Genomic DNA, 15,745 nt, shown 5'->3' with positions numbered 1-15,745 from the left:
TGATTAAGCACATAGGCCTTGGAGTCTGATACCCTAAGTTCAAATCCAGCACTACCACTTAATAGTTGGGTAACCTTTGGTGTGTTACTTAATTTTTATGAGCTTCATTTGCTTCATCTAGAAAATGGAAATGGTAATAGTGTATATGAGTTTAATGCAGAAAGACATTCTAGGTATTTTAAGCAGAAATAGATCTAATACAGGAAAATAGTGTTCACAATATCATAGAATGGACTGGTGCAGCAGAAGTCTGGGGAGACACCAATGGACCATAGACTTCCAGAGCATACCACCCTTGCTGAAGTCCAGAGGCCATGAAGATGTGTGCTGCAGCCACTGCTGCTTCTTTTTCCCGTAAACCTGGTGACCAGACACTGAAATGTGGAATTTTCTGTGGCAGACATATCCATCTGACTTTTTTTGCTAGCACCAACGAAAGCAGGCAAATAGTCACCCCTCCTACCAATTCTTGAGCCATCGCTCCTCATCACTTGTTGAACCTTAGCTTCAAGGGAATCCAAGAAATGTAGTCTTTAGGTTTCCTAAACCAGTGATATAGGATGGTACATAGAAAGAGATGTCAGTGATATTAAATGTCAATAGGCCATCCCAAGCACACCTACCTCCTTGGCTTGTTATAAGGATTATATGAGATAATATGTATAAAGCACTCAGTACAGTGCTTGGAACACAGAAAGTACTCAGTATTTATATGGCTGTTTATATTTGTACTGATACATCATTGAAATTGAGGCAACCCCTGGATATAAAATGCCACTTATAACATAATTTTTCTCTACTGGCAGTATCTCTCCCTTCTTAGACAACTTTTCTAACATCAACTCCTAGATGTTCAAGGCCCTATCTCAAAGCCATCTCATTTGTTCCTGACCCTGGCCTTACTCAAGCTTTCCCCAATTCCCAGTCCCCCAACTCCCTTTACTTCATGACATACCCTCTCCTGGCAAAATTTATTCTCTTGTCCTCTACCAAAGGGTCCAAATTATTACCAATGAATCAAACAAACACTGTACCTTTTGAAAATTCAAAAAAGTATGCTTGTAGTGCTGAGGGAATTTTGCATCCATAAATCAAGAATATGCTGCTATTAAAAAGGAATAATGATAGAACAAGAAATAGTCTTAGAAATTTAAAGTATAATTACTAAACTAAAATTACTTCTTAGAAGGTTTGGAAAGATATCACTTGGAAGACAATCATTACACAGAGAAATGCAAAAGATGAGAATAAACAATAAACATTACAGATTAATGTAGGAACTCCAACATTCCACTCAGAAGACTTTAAGAAAGATAAAGTAGAAAATTAGAGGGATAGTTATATTTTAAAACAATACAAGAAAACTTCCCAGAGTTTAAGATTTTAGAGAATTTTAAATCACCAGAAACACTGCCATCTTGGATTGACCAAGAAAGAGAATGGAATGAAAGTTGTCAGACTCCCTTACTATAACCTTCAGTACCCTGTGAATTTATTTTTTATAATGTTAGTATTTATTTGCGTGTCATCCTTGCGCAGGGGCCATGCTAATCTTCTCTGTATCGTTCCAATTTTAGTATATGTGCTGCCGAAGCGAGCACTAATGTTAGTATTTATTTGATAACCAGCCAAATACTTGTTTTCTATTTTTTACTTTTAAATTTAGATAAGACTGTTTAGATGAACCCAATGGTTTGAGTTTTCTTTGTGGGACCCTGAAAGACACCTACCTTTCTCAAGGATTACACTGACAGAAGGAATGATCCCCAAAGACTGATAAAGTCACTATGCCACTTCTGCAGTCTGCACACCAATCACTGGTACCTGCTCCACAGCTCACTGGTTTCTCAAGTTGGAGGAAGGGCGGGCCACCTTTTCATGAACTCTCATCCACCACCATCCAAGTAAAACCAGCTCTTGCCTTCAACCTTGGGTGGCCTGATTTGTAAATGATTTCCAGTCTTTCTAGATCTTCCAAAGGTAGCCTTATCCTTTTAGCTTTGATGTCTCCCTTCAAACAAGCAAAGACTAGACTGAGTGCTATCTGAGAAAAAGCATCCTGAATCTTAGTTGACTGTGAACTTGTGTCCCATCACAGGATTAAGGCACTTTAATCCCTCTACTGAATTGTAAATTTCCTGCCAGCTGGGCTGCTTGATTAACCCACACTTACCCCCAACCCTCAACTTCAAGAAAAATAAAATATAGCCCCAGAGATATTGAATGAGAATCCAAAATGCATAGCAAATTTCAGAACAAGTAAGAATAAAGCCAGCCATGCTGACTCCCAGGACCATATTCATCTTAATGTGTGTCCCTTTTCCTTCTTTTTTTTTTTTTTTTAAGATTTTTATTTATTTATTTATTCACGATAGTCACAGAGAGAGAGAGAGGCAGAGACACAGGCAGAGGGAGAAGTGGGCTCCATGCAGGGATCCCGATGTGGGATTCGATCCCGGGTCTCCAGGATCACGCCCTGGGCCAAAGGCAGGCACCAAACCGCTGCGCCACCCAGGGATCCCCCCTGTGTGTCCCTTTTCAAAGCCAGTAAGGAGTTGTGGCTCTCCAGGAAGCCTGGGTGCTAGATGTTTAGCTACCTGAACTTCGTACTTCCTGACTGCATCATGCAGTTAAGGCTTCACATTTAATCAAGCTTCACCTTCAAATAATTTATTTGAAATCATAACATTAATAGGTTATGTTGGGAGTGATCAAGATCCAGAATTGCAGTCCTGATGGCCCTGAGGGATGCCATGCCTGACACCACTTGGTTGGCATGGCGCACTGGCTAAGGACTTAGATTCTGGAAAGACAGCCCCGTGTTTAAATTCTTGCCTGCCATTTTCAAGCCATGGGATTTGGGAGCAGTCACACTGCTTCTCTGAGCTTCATTTTCCCTATCTGTATAGGTAGGGAGGGGACTATTAATAGCATCTATTTCATGAATTTGTTATGAGGATTAAATGGAATGATATTTACATATTCATGTAAAGTGGCTGGCCTCTATTCATTGAATGTTAGCTTTTAATATCAACAATGTTATCTTTGTTGTTATTACAAATGGCATATTGATTAATCAGATTTACTAAATTGCCCAGGAAAGAGAAGCAAATGCACAAGCTACTATTAGAAATAGGGAGAGTTAAATCCCAGAATTGATCCTTTCAATGAGGAAAACACCTCAACACAGATGGTTTGGAAAGAGCACTTTGTCATTTGGATCACACCCAACTTTCTTTCCCATAATCATAGCAACTTTGCATGGGTCATAACAAGGACATCCCAAATGAAAAGTGAGAAGGACTAGCTCTAGTAAAAGCCAGGGGAGATAGCTCATTGCAAGGCAAGGCCCTCTGAGGGGTTAACCATCCTGGGGGCAGAGCAAGGCAGTGCGGTAGGCTTCCCAAGCAGCTATTTTTATCTTGTGTTTTGAGCATCTGACTCTAGCTGGTAAAAGGGTTCATTTTCTCACTTGGAAAGTTTTCAAAACACCAAAAGGATTTGGTCAAGAGGGAAATATATGCACTCCAGCCAAACCTTTTTCAGTGGTCTAAATAAATAAATAAATAAACCAGCAAAAAAATTAATCACAAATCAGCTTCAGGCTGTCTATGGATCCATTCAGGGCAAGTTGTCATTTGTTTATCAGTAGCAGACAGCAGCTTCCTGCAACCAACAGCAGCTGTCACCCTGTAAAAGGACATCTTTCCATTTTCATGAAGAGTAGTGAAAATTTTAAGGCAACACAAATGACAAAATATTTGACTGCATTTATCTGCCTTTTGGCTATTTTTACCCCTGTGCCATGTAAATGCCTTCCAGACTTCCCTGACAACATTTTACTTTTTATCCAAGTCTTGCTTAGCAGCCAAGGCACACGTCTTGCCATTTACATTTTACAGATGGAGAAGCTGAGACCCTAAAGTGTTAAGTAATATGAACATAGTAGGACCAGGCAGAACTAGAAGCCACATCACAGTTGGCTTAAAACTGCCCCAAGTCCCAAGGAAGGGACAATGGCCATCATGTCCCTTCCTTGGGAAATGGGAAAGAATACCAATTCCACAAATGCCAGCTTGAAGCAGATCAAAGTAGTAAGTGTGATGACCTAGAAAAACGTAGATTGATACTTTCTTACCCATTGAAGAACTTGATATATACACTCACAGCATCTGTTTGCAATGTATAGATTTTGTTTTTTCAGCTGAGAAGTATGAGAGTCCATATTTATTGGTGCAGTTTACACCTCGTAATTCCTTTTTACATATTCATAATCTGGATAATGTTTTCTATGTATTTCCGCTGGGCTGTGGAGTTCTTTTCTCATCCAGACTTACCATAATTATTTTGTTAAAGTACCTGAACCCATTTATTTCTACATTGATCCCATACCAAGTGCCTTACAGGGCCTCAGGACAGGGGACCTGGGACCACAGAGATGAACAGGTCTCAGATCTGCTATCAAGGGATTCAGAGTCCACCAAAATTGACATGGAAGCAAGTAGGCAGATGTGTAAAGAAATATGCTAGGAACTGTGGAAGTAATTATCTCTGATGGACAAGGAAGGGCTTCCTTCTTTCCTGGGCACCCTTTGTTGTCTCTTTTTGACCTCTCACCTCTGCCCCGCCCACTCTGCCCAGTTGCCCTCTGGTGTTGATACTTCCTCTCATATCTCCCTTGCTGCACTTCAGATCGGACCTCCAACACCCCTGACAGATATTATTCCACAGAGCAGAGGGCACTTCTGTGCGTATAGTACGGATTTTCCCATGTCCTGCTCATGAGCAGTTCTCCCATAGGGTAAATCAATGCTAATTCTTTAAAGCAAAGCAACGTTAAAGTAATTTTTTTCCCTGAGCGCATTTCAAAGATTATGATCTATGAAGAATACTAAAATGAGACAGCATCCCTGGGCCTAGCTTGTGACTAATTTTTATTCATCTGATTTATAGAGGTGATAGGCAGGCAGTGTCCTCCTCATCTCTGGATTGAGGATATGCTGACAGCTCCATCCATCAAGCAGGCTTTCAGAGCACAATACTTCACAGAAGTTGTTAAACAGAGGTCCAGCTGGTTAACACTTCTAGGAGACGAGAAAAAAGAAAGTTAACCTTAGTGGGAAACATTTCCCACTGTGAGAAAGTATTTCACTTACCCAGCAGGGGAATGGACATAGCAGTAAAGTCTTTAGTCAGAGTTATTAGAATTTAAAGATGAATTTCAACCATATGTCTATATTTCTGCTTTCTTTGTGATCTTGGAATCAATCCCTGCTTGAAACATATTGATAAATAATCAGCCAGTGATGGCAATCTCACTGAAGCTTGCATTCATCTTCATTAGTAAATTTAAAGACCACTGATGTCTATAAAATAGGGCAGAGCAAATAGGGAAGATACAACTCCAAGTCTACAATGGCACTGGCCCACAAGGAGTGAGACTCTGCAGCTGGACGCCTTTAACAACTAAAGGGACAGGGGAAGGAGAGTGGCTGTGTGCACGATCACATTAATAGTTCGGTTGGTGACCATCGTATGCTAGCTTGAATAACTTTAAGCCCATGCAAAACATCGAAAGTGCGTATTTTAGCTGCTAGGTTTAATATATTTTCTTTTTTTTCTTTTCAATACTTCTCAACAGTTTTAGGTCCTTCTGAGTTTTAGATCATTGAAGGTCCTCAAGGACAGAGAAATTCCACAAGGGCAGGAGAGAGACGACTTACGGAATAACTGCTTATGAAGTCTGGTTCAGGGAGACAGCCCACCTGAACAGCCTTCTACATTCAGTCTCCAGTGGTCTTAGAGATCCTTGCTGTGCTTGGAGCGGGAAAATAACTTCCAAAATGGGGCCAGAGCAAGAGTCACACAAAAGGCCCCCAGTCGACAGGTGCCACTTCTGTCCTTGGCAATTTGAGCTTTGTGAGTACTCTCTATCAATGGCCTCTGTTCACCACTCTAACTTTTGCTGTGATTCCCCTCAATTGTCTCAGTTCTCTGTGGCAGGGTAGGGTGGAGGTGGGGACAGAGAGAGATTTTTAACAATCTCCTCCTGACTTCTAAAGAGAAAGGCTCCTAAAGAAGAGCTCTTCGTTACTGAGGGAAGATAGAGTTGTTGGATTGACTCAGGCGGGGGGAGGCACCTTGGCACCGAGGTTACCTGTTTATCGTACATAGTAAGAGGAAGAAAGAGACAGAAAAGACTGGTGAAGGATGGGGAGGACAGATGGGAGAAGGAGAGAGCTAAGGTGGAGATTTTAATGTGATTTCTGAGCACTGTGTGATGTCATCTCCATCTTCCTATGAGACAACCTGTAAAGTCAGCCTTACCAAACAATGCCTTTTGCAACTCTATTGAGTGTTGGAGGGAAGGGAAGAAGGGAATGGGAGGAAGGGTTCCGTTTTTGAGGAAGTGTCTTGAGTGACCAAGGATTGACTAAAGGGCTGAGCCTGAACTGGACAACATAGTAGAGTTAGCAAAGGTGAGGGCTAACACTCCACTTGAGTCTGTTATTGCCATAGTCAAGATGAGTTATGGAGACACCACAAAGAACCTAGAGAAATGATACCTTCAACCACCTCTGGTACTCTGCTGGGGATCTGAGAACAAAATGCCCTCTTAGGCTGGATGCAAAAATTCATGGGTTTCAGTGGAAGTATTTGTCTAGATAAGCTGTTTTACGGCCACCAGATATTTGAGATAATGGTGCCACATGGCTCTGAATATGACTCAGCCCAGATAGTCACTTAGTGATTCTTTAAATGTGGATCCTGGACCATAAATACTAGAATCACTGGTGAACTTGAGAGAAATCCCAATTCTCGGGCTGCACCCAGATCTACTAAACCAGAGCTTGGAAGATAGGACCCAGTGATTTGCTTAAATGAGTCCTCCAGGTGATCCTGATACATTTGACATTTGAGACTAACTGGTTAATGCAATGATTCTCAGTGTCAGTGGCACCTGAACCCCTAGTAGAGTTTATCAATTAAAGAATCACAGAGTCTCTGGCATAGACACCATAGACTCTGTAGGCTTGGATTAAGCTTGGCACCCTATTTTAACAGGCTATGCAGATGATTTGGGGGTCTATCCAAATTTGAGAACCACTAGAACAACAGGTTAGGAAGAAACTGAGTCCCATAACCTGAAATTGTGAGCCAATATGGCTGGCAAGTTAAACAACAACCTATTGAAACAACTGAGGCCTTCCAGGATAGGTGAAGAGCTTTATTTATTTATTTTTTAAAGATTTTATTATTTAAGAGAGAGAGAATGAGCACACGAGAGAGAATGAGCACACAAGGCAGAGGGAGGGGGAGAAACAGATGAGACTCCAGGATTATGACCTGAGCCAAAGGCTGACGCCCAACCAACTGAGCCACTCAGGTGCCCCTGAAGAGCTTAATTAATGCTCCTTATTAATACAGGGTGTCCTGCAGCTGACAGAAAGGAAGTTTTGGAGATCATACGCAAGGAAGAATTCTTCATCTACAAGCCCAAAACTCTACCCAAAGGAACTTGAGTAGCCATGGAATGAAAAGGGCACCAGGGAGTGACCCAGTGACTCATTCATGTTTTGCAAGGTGGTAGCTGTGGTCCAAGTGTCCAACCAAGGTAGGAAAGGGCACTGAGCTTCTCCAAGCAGGATCTAGCATTCTGCTGCTCCATGAACACTCTTCAGAATCACCTCTGAACTTTTACAAATGCAGATTCCAGTTTCTGGGCCCCACTGTGGTTTATGGAATTAATTTGTGAAATTGGGGACTGAGAAGCCAAATTCTTTATGCGTACTTTAGGTGTCTTTCATGCACATTCAAGTTTGAGAACCACTGATCACAAAGTCTAGAAAAATGGGTATATAAATAGGGTGGTTGGCATCATTTACATTTTAGTAAAAGGTACAGAGAATCAGAGAAGTTCCAGGACCAAAAGCTATGTGGCTTGGATGGAGAAGCAAAGTGGATCATTGTGTCACAGTCCCACCTCAGGAAAGTCAAAAAGTCATTGGTTGTGGGTGAGGTCACTTATGAATTGTTGGTTTCTATGTGTAGACCAAGCACTTAGGGTTTGAGATATGGACTATATAGTATTCTGAGTATATTAAACTTAATATTTCTCTGTGGTAAGAGTGCTCGTCTGGTATTTAAAATAGTCCCAAGAGTGCTGGGAATGTAAGGAAATGCCTAGCTAGCAATGTGCCATAAAATTTCCTGGGAAAAAAGCTCTGATGTAGCTATAAATATAAGATTTCCCATAATATTTAACTTCCTCATTTCTTGTTCTTTTTGTTAATCTCATTTTTCTTGTGGTGCCCAGATGAGAAGTAAAGCCTTAAGTAAATAAAAGGAAATGAGCGGGTGCATGTTTTGGGGACTGCAAAGAAGGGGTGCAATAAGGGAAGCTGGAAATCCCACCTTCTGTTCTGCATGGGGCAGGGGCCAGTGGGGGTCAGGAGGGAGCACTGGGGAAAGGAAAGTGAGCCTAGTCCCAGGGCTTTTGGGGGTGCCAGATGGGTGAAACTGTCTAAACATCCCATTGCTACCCCCCTGAGTCCTTCCCAACAATTGTGCTGGAAGATCCCAAATTCAAATTTCTAACATGAGTTACACTATTCTAGCATTGGATGTTGGAATACACATGCCTGTCAGCATCCGAGGTTTTAGAAGTAACTAGACACCTTACATATTTTTCCCCCTAAATATTTGCATATCTGCTTCTACAGTGTAGACTTGTGATGTCTTTTTAAAAATCTGCTTCCCCAAGTGCAGCTTCATTAAAAGTCAGCTAGCTTTCTGACTAGCATTCCAGACCCTTGATTATTACACTAAAATCCATTAAACACATAAAATCTCTTATTGGAAACTCCAATTAAACCTCAAGCCTCATAAAAGAGAATGGAGTGATTATAGGAAAGTGATCTAATACTGTGCAAAGTGTTGGGAATAATAATGCAGGGGATTTATGTGGGGCCTTTTGCCCAAGCAACTAGAAGAATTTCCTAACCTCCGTCTGGTGGAGCCAGTTTTGATTCCTAGTTTGTTCATTATTTGGCCTGGCACGCATTCAGGTTTCCCCCCTTGTAAAATGGGGACAAGAGTAACTGTCTAACCGAACACTCAAACACTCAGAGATAATGGGTGCAAATGTTTTCTACAATGTCCGGGAATAGTTGTTGCCATAGTAGAAACCAAGGAATGGCTATTCCTTTATCTTAATCTTCTAGATTTTTTTGTGGTGTATTCAGGGGAACCACTCAGCCTAATAGTGTACTGGTCATCATCAATGCCCAGTAGAGGAATGGTTCTCACACTTCACTGTGCCTAAGAACCACCTGGAGATCCTATTAAAATGCAGATTGGTGGGACCTGCCTCCAGAGAGTTTAATTCAGTGATTTTGGATTGGGCTGGAGAAATTAATTCATCCAGCAATTATGTGTGCTGGGCCCTGTTAAAGACATGAGGGAAATACAAGTGAACAGGCAGACAAAAATCCACTCACAGTCTCTCTGCATTTGTGGCAGGACTCCAGGTGATGCGGACACTGGTAGACACACTCCCCCAAAGGCACCTTGAGGACAGGAGCGACAGCATAAGTCAACTAGGGACAAGCCTAGTCATTGTCAAACTGATGGCTATACTAGTGGAAACTCCAACACATTTTCAAAATCCTTTTTTTCTTCTCCCCTGGGACCTGCTCCTTGATCCCAGTATTCAGGAATATTTTTATTTAGGAATGCTGCGTTCATTTTGGACCTTCTTAGCAAGTCTGTCTGTTCCAAGTTCATTGCTTTTTCTCTCTAGTGTCACACATCATTTACACTGATTTCTCAAGGGATCTCCTTAGTATCAAAGTCTTTAAGGAGAATTGGGAAACCCATCACTGGTTCCAGGGATTTTGGCCACAGGAATCATCAGGAATATGCTGGATTTGACCTCTAAGAATTGAAAGACAATTAATTTGTCCAGTTCTAACCTAGCCTAAGAGATTACCTTACATGGAAATTAGTCTTGGACTGACTGGACTTACTCTAAGTCATTTCATTTTCTTTCTTTTTAAAACTTTTTTTATTTTTTTATTTTTAAAGGAGTAGGCTGGTAAACAGAACTCCTGGGTTCTTTTTTTTTTTAAGATTTTATTTATTTATTCATGAGAGACACAGAGAGAAAGAGAGGCAGAGACACAGGCAGAGGGAGAAGCAGGCTCCATGCAGGGAGCTCGACATGGAACTCGATCCCGGGTCTCCAGGATCACACCTCAGGCTGCAGGCAGCGCTAAGCCACTGCGCCACCAGGATCGCCCTTCTTTCTTTTTTTAAAGATTTTTATTTATTTATTCATGAGAGACACACAGAGAGAAGCCAGAGACATAGGCAGAGGAAGAGGTAGGCTCCCTGTGGGGAACCTGATACAGCACTTGATCCCAGGACCCCGCATCATGCCCTGAGCCAAAGGCAGACGCTCAATCACTGAGCCACCCAAGCATCCCTAAGTCATTTCATTTTCATTTCCTTTTCTATGTTATAACATTTTGAAATGGGGAAAATTAGCTTGTGTTAATGACCTATACTTTCTACGGGATGAAGGCAGTTGATTAGTTTCTTCAAGTTCTTTGATGCATCAATACTGAAGATGCATTGGAATCTCAGCTGACCCAGACCAACAGAGCAAATGAAGAACAGGTGCAAAATGGCATTGCACTTAAAAAAATACTCTTTTTATTTGCAATATCCACCTTTAAAAACCCATGTTAATAAAAGAGCTGAATTATAAAAAATTCATTTCACTCCAGGAAACCTCGAGTGCCCAAAGCTGACAGCAAATCATTCAGTGAATAAACTAAAGGTAGGAAAAAAGCAACAAGGGCAAATAAGACTTTAAGTTAGTGAAGAAAATGAAGAACTAAAAATACCTAAAAGATTTCAGGTTCATCAAAAAATGTATCTGGGGAGATTTCTTAAGTAATATTTCATTTAGTCCATATTTTATTTGTTATTTATGTTCTGCTTCCTTCCTCAAAGGATTTGAGGCTGCTCATTTCTTCTCGGTACCTAGTGTGAGATAACATTTTAAAGGAAAAGATCATCTCTTTATCTTCATCTCCTCCTTCCTCTCAAGTTCTCCAACCACTTAGGAATTTCAAACAGGATAAGGAGAGCACATTACTTATCCTATAATAAGTTTTCCAGCATCCAGTATAATCTCTGCCATTTTAACAGCTATTTTTATCAATCTTAGAGACCTTGCCAGCTCCACAAATCTATGAGTCTATATGTATGTATTATGCTTGCAATTGATGGCACAAGGTAAACATCTTGCTTTATTTGCATTTTTTAGAAGTAACTGAAACTTTTTTAATAAGTCTGCAACTTGGGGAAACAATTTTCCTTTTCCAAATCCTTTGGGTTCTTGTCCTCATGTATACATATTTTACATGCAACTATTTTGCTCAATGTTATATTGTGAACATTTTCCATACTATTATACATTTTACCTTTGAAAGGTTACAAGTCCCCCCCCCCCACACTTGGAGAAAGAGAGTGCGCATGCATGAGCAGGGGAGGGAGCAGAGGGAAGGAGAGGGAAAGAGAATCGTAAGCAGGCTCTACATCCAGTGTGGAGCTGGATGCGGGACTTGGTCTCACCATCCTGAGATTGTGACCAAAGCCAAATTCGACTGACTAAACCACCCAGGCACCCCTACAAATCACCACTTTTAATGGTTACATAATGGCCCATAGAGTTGACATGCCATTATAACATAGGAAAAAGAAGGGAGGTATTTGAGCAGATGGCCACAATATAGTTCACAAAATGAGTTGCATCGCTATTATTTGCAAGTGCCGGAGCACTTTATATTCCAGGCAGAGAAGTCTGTTACCAACAAACTTATTACTCTGAGGGCTTATCTATCAAACATGCACAAGACTCGAGCTATCTTGGTCTCAATTTTGTTTTGAAACCCCTCTTTATTCATTTCCTGTACTGATATCCTTCAAGGGACAAGTTCTACAAAAAGCAGAACAGCTGAAATGAAATTACTCACCCTTGCCTTCTTGCCAGTGCCCTCTGACACCCAACACACAGACACATGCACCCTGCTTCAGTAGACTCACAGTGGAGAGGGAGTACAGGTTATGAGGAAATAGAGTGTAGTGGCTCTGACCAAGTACTCTGTAACCAGACTTTGCCTCTGTGTTCTTGTGCTTTAACTGTTCTCATCTGCAAAAATGAGAATATAACATTAGCACTCACTCTACAAGGTTGTTACAGGGATTATATAAAGAACAAGACATGACAATCATTAAACACCATATAAAGGTTTATTATTATAATTTCTTTTTCACTCACTTTTTTGTTGTTGTTTTAGAGAGGGGGAGAAAGAGAGAGAGGTGGGGGGAGGGACAGAGGGAGAGGGAGAATCTTAAGCAGACTCCATGCCCAGGGCAGAGCCTGACATAGGGCTTGATCCCGCCACCCTGAGATCACAGCCTGAGCTGAAATCAACAGCCAGACACTTCAGTGACTGAGCCACCCAGGCGCCCCATCTTTTTCACTCACTTTTGAAGGAAGGCACAGCACAAGTCAAGGTGCCTGGGCACTAACCGTCAATAATGAATGCACTGTCCAGTGCAATCCTGGTTCCCTTTTCTTTTCTTTCTTTTTTTTTTTTTTTAATTTTATTTATTTATTCATGAGAGAGAGAGAGAGAGAGAGAGAGATTGGCAGAGACACAGGCAGAGGGAGAAGCAGGCTCCATACAGAAGCCTGACATGGGACTCAATCCAGGGACTCCAAGATCACACCCTGGGCCGAAGGCAGGCGCTAAACCACTGAGCCACCCAGGGATCCCCAGGGTTCCCTTTTCCTATATTCACTTGTTTTTTTTTAAATCTTTTTTTTATTCACTTGTTTTAAAGCAATTGTAGCCCAGAGACAATACTCAGACCTGGTGTGTGTACTTTCAGCCCAGAACTAAAGAACCAGCCCTGGAAGTTTAAGCTGTGGTTTCAACTTCATGCACAGAACCTGTCTCAATGATGCTGGCATTTTGTCAGTACAAGATTGTCTCATCCCTGTGACTCTTGAGCACCTATCATGTTCCCGGACTCTATGAGGTGCTTCATAGAGCCATACCTAGTCTCCCCAACAACCTGTTATTGTTGCTGTTATCCCCATTTTACAGGTATTGGAACTCGCAGCCAGAAAGGTAAAGCAATTTGCCTAAAGCCAAACAGACTCAGAATTTGGCATTTACATGCAGGTCCGTGTAACTCCTGAGTCTATTCTTTTTCCACCTCGCCCACTCCTGCACAGTGTGATATTTGTGCAAAGATGACTTGAGTCTTGGGGGCTTGCACTGCTGATGAAGGAAAATGTCTAATGCCCACAGCTGCTTTGCTGAACTATTCAATGCTTCCTACGCAGCCCGGGCTCGATGCCAGTCCTCCAAACCCCTCAGCCACCCCCCACCTTTCAGACTCAGCATCTATGTTCCGGACCCTGCCTGCAATGGATCCTCCCCTCTGACACAGAGACCATCAGATAAAGCTCATTGGCCCTGGTCCTGTCTTCCCCCTCCTGCTCTGTGCTCATGTCTGGTGACCTCCTGTCTCACCTTATCTCTGTGGCTCACTCTACCATCTTCTTCTTGCAGAAAAGCAGGTTTTGGGGGAGAGGAGTATGTTGGAGACCCCCTCTCATTTTCCCTTAATCCTCAGCTGACACAAAGCACAAGAGTCCCTGATTACACTCCTGGATGTGAGGGTGCACACACCAGTCTTGAGATGGAAGTTGGGAGAAGGTAAAATGAAAGATTTGCAGGTGACTCCTACTGAGCTGCTTTTGTGGGATTTCAGGCAGAAGAGGCTTTCACTCAAGGCCCATACTGAGACACAGGTCAGTGTGAACTGCTGCTATGGGCTCAATTATTTCCCCTCAAAATCCACATACTGGAATTCCAATTTCCAGCAGCCCAGAATGTGGCCTTCTTGGGGAACAGGGTCATGGTGGATATAATTAGTCAAGACAAGTCATAGAGGAGTAGGGTGAGTTCCTGATCCAATGACTATTGTCCTTCTACAAAAGGAAAATTTGGACACAAGCATGATGCCCCCAGAGAGGAGACCATGTGAAGGCAACGGCAGAGGTTACCCTATGAGGGTCATCTTTTATAATCAAGGGCCACCAGAGATTGCCAGCAAGCCATCAGGAGCTAGAAGAGAGGAATCAAAGAGAGTTTTCATCATGACCTTCAGGAAGAACTGACCCTGCTGGCTCCTTGCTGTGGACTTCTTGCCACCAGGACTGTGAGGAAATAAATTCAGCGTGTATGGAGCCCATCCTCTCCACTCCCCGCTCTACCCTATTTGTGGAACTTTGTTCCCCAAAGCCCAGGAAACTGCTAAATTGGAGGGATGCCCCCCAAAATCATCTGAAAACTATTGAGCCTGGTTACGGGTAAGGTGGCATGCAAACAGAGGCAAGGTTGTGGGAACCTTCCTGCTGGGCTAAGGGTCCCAGTGTATAAATGCCCCAATCCCACCCTGAGGTTTTTGAGAGACTGTTCCAGACCAGGAACAGCTCACCCTCACAAAATACCAGATGCATGGGCCTTCTCTGGTGCTTGCCTGGGAAGAGGGAAAAAGTGTTACCTTGATCACAGAGACACATTATGACTTTCATGGGCCTGAGGCAATTTGATCCTTATGGACTCCTTCCTGTATTGAAAAAAAAAAAAAAAAAAAAAAAAAAACCTTAAAAATATTTGACAACCTCATTGGTATAAAGACAAGTATAATCTATGCTGGATCCATCATGATACATGCATTCCTATTACATTTATTTTTTTCTTCAGATTTTAAAAGAAATTAAAATTAAAACATTTCAGTGGGCCCCTAAAAGTGTCATGGGCCCCAGCCACTGTGTCTGGTGATAAGACAGCCCTGACCTATGGATAAAATGAGTGAACTATCAGAGAGTCCAAAAAAACCCCTACCCCTGCTGTGTGCTACTGCCGCAAGAAACAGCCTTGGAAAGACCTATGAACAAGTGTGTTGTATATAAGCACTCTCTCCATCCTTGGAAAGCTATGCAATCTTCACATTAGTTGCATTTCTTGAGTCCAAAAGTCCATAGTTTGCCTTACACTTTTCCTTTACCTCAGGATGAACCACAAAATAAATACTCCCAGACGTAGACAGAGAGCCGTGCCACATATTAGCTGCCACCACCTGCAAGTGTGCGACCATAAATCCACACCCCTCCCACTGAGGCAGCCATTGGATGCCGTCAGAACCATACATAAAACATGCCCCTCTGCACTGTATTATCGGCCTTCCTGATTTACTGTATATACAGTCTCCAAGTTAAATACCAACAGAAGCACCCGAAAATCTATTCTCTTGCAGCCCCTGTCTGAAAACCGCATTGCCAAAATAATGTCTACTCATTCATCATTTCCTTCCCGGTACTTGAGTGTCATTCTCAGAAATATACCCCTACAGCAGTGTGCCTAGAAACTCATGAGCATAGAGAAGGAGAAGCAGAACCTCCAGATTTAAGGCCCAAGCATTTAAAAAGTGAGCGTGTTTCAAAAATGAGATAAACAATTCAAACAGTTCGTATCTGATTTCCCCTTAGCAGAGGCTTTTACTGGCTTCCCTTAATGTCATATTTGAATCTATCTTTCTTTTATGCCCACCTCCTAACAATAGGAGCAGTGATAACATATTAAATAAATAAACC

The 15,745-nt window shown here is 42.1% G+C and overlaps 1 long non-coding RNA gene and 1 other non-coding gene across 2 annotated transcripts; both read right to left on the bottom strand.

The window, feature by feature from the left end:
* Positions 1-1,493: 1,493 nt before the first annotated feature.
* Positions 1,494-1,601, bottom strand: LOC144321510 (U6 spliceosomal RNA). Its single transcript, XR_013387153.1, has one exon. It is a non-coding gene; the product is annotated as a U6 spliceosomal RNA (small nuclear RNA).
* Positions 1,602-4,863: 3,262 nt separating this feature from the next.
* LOC144320098 (uncharacterized) lies at positions 4,864-14,723 on the bottom strand. The gene is made up of 5 exons (XR_013385680.1): positions 14,653-14,723; positions 12,045-12,220; positions 10,911-11,049; positions 9,501-9,569; positions 4,864-5,084 (listed from the first exon to the last, which is right to left on the bottom strand). It is a non-coding gene; the product is annotated as an uncharacterized LOC144320098 (long non-coding RNA).
* Positions 14,724-15,745: the final 1,022 nt, after the last annotated feature.

The sequence above is a fragment of the Canis aureus genome, chromosome 9, assembly GCF_053574225.1.
Source record: "Canis aureus isolate CA01 chromosome 9, VMU_Caureus_v.1.0, whole genome shotgun sequence".
NCBI classification, from domain to species: domain Eukaryota; kingdom Metazoa; phylum Chordata; class Mammalia; order Carnivora; family Canidae; genus Canis; species Canis aureus.
This window is presented reverse-complemented; position numbering and strand designations above follow the sequence as displayed.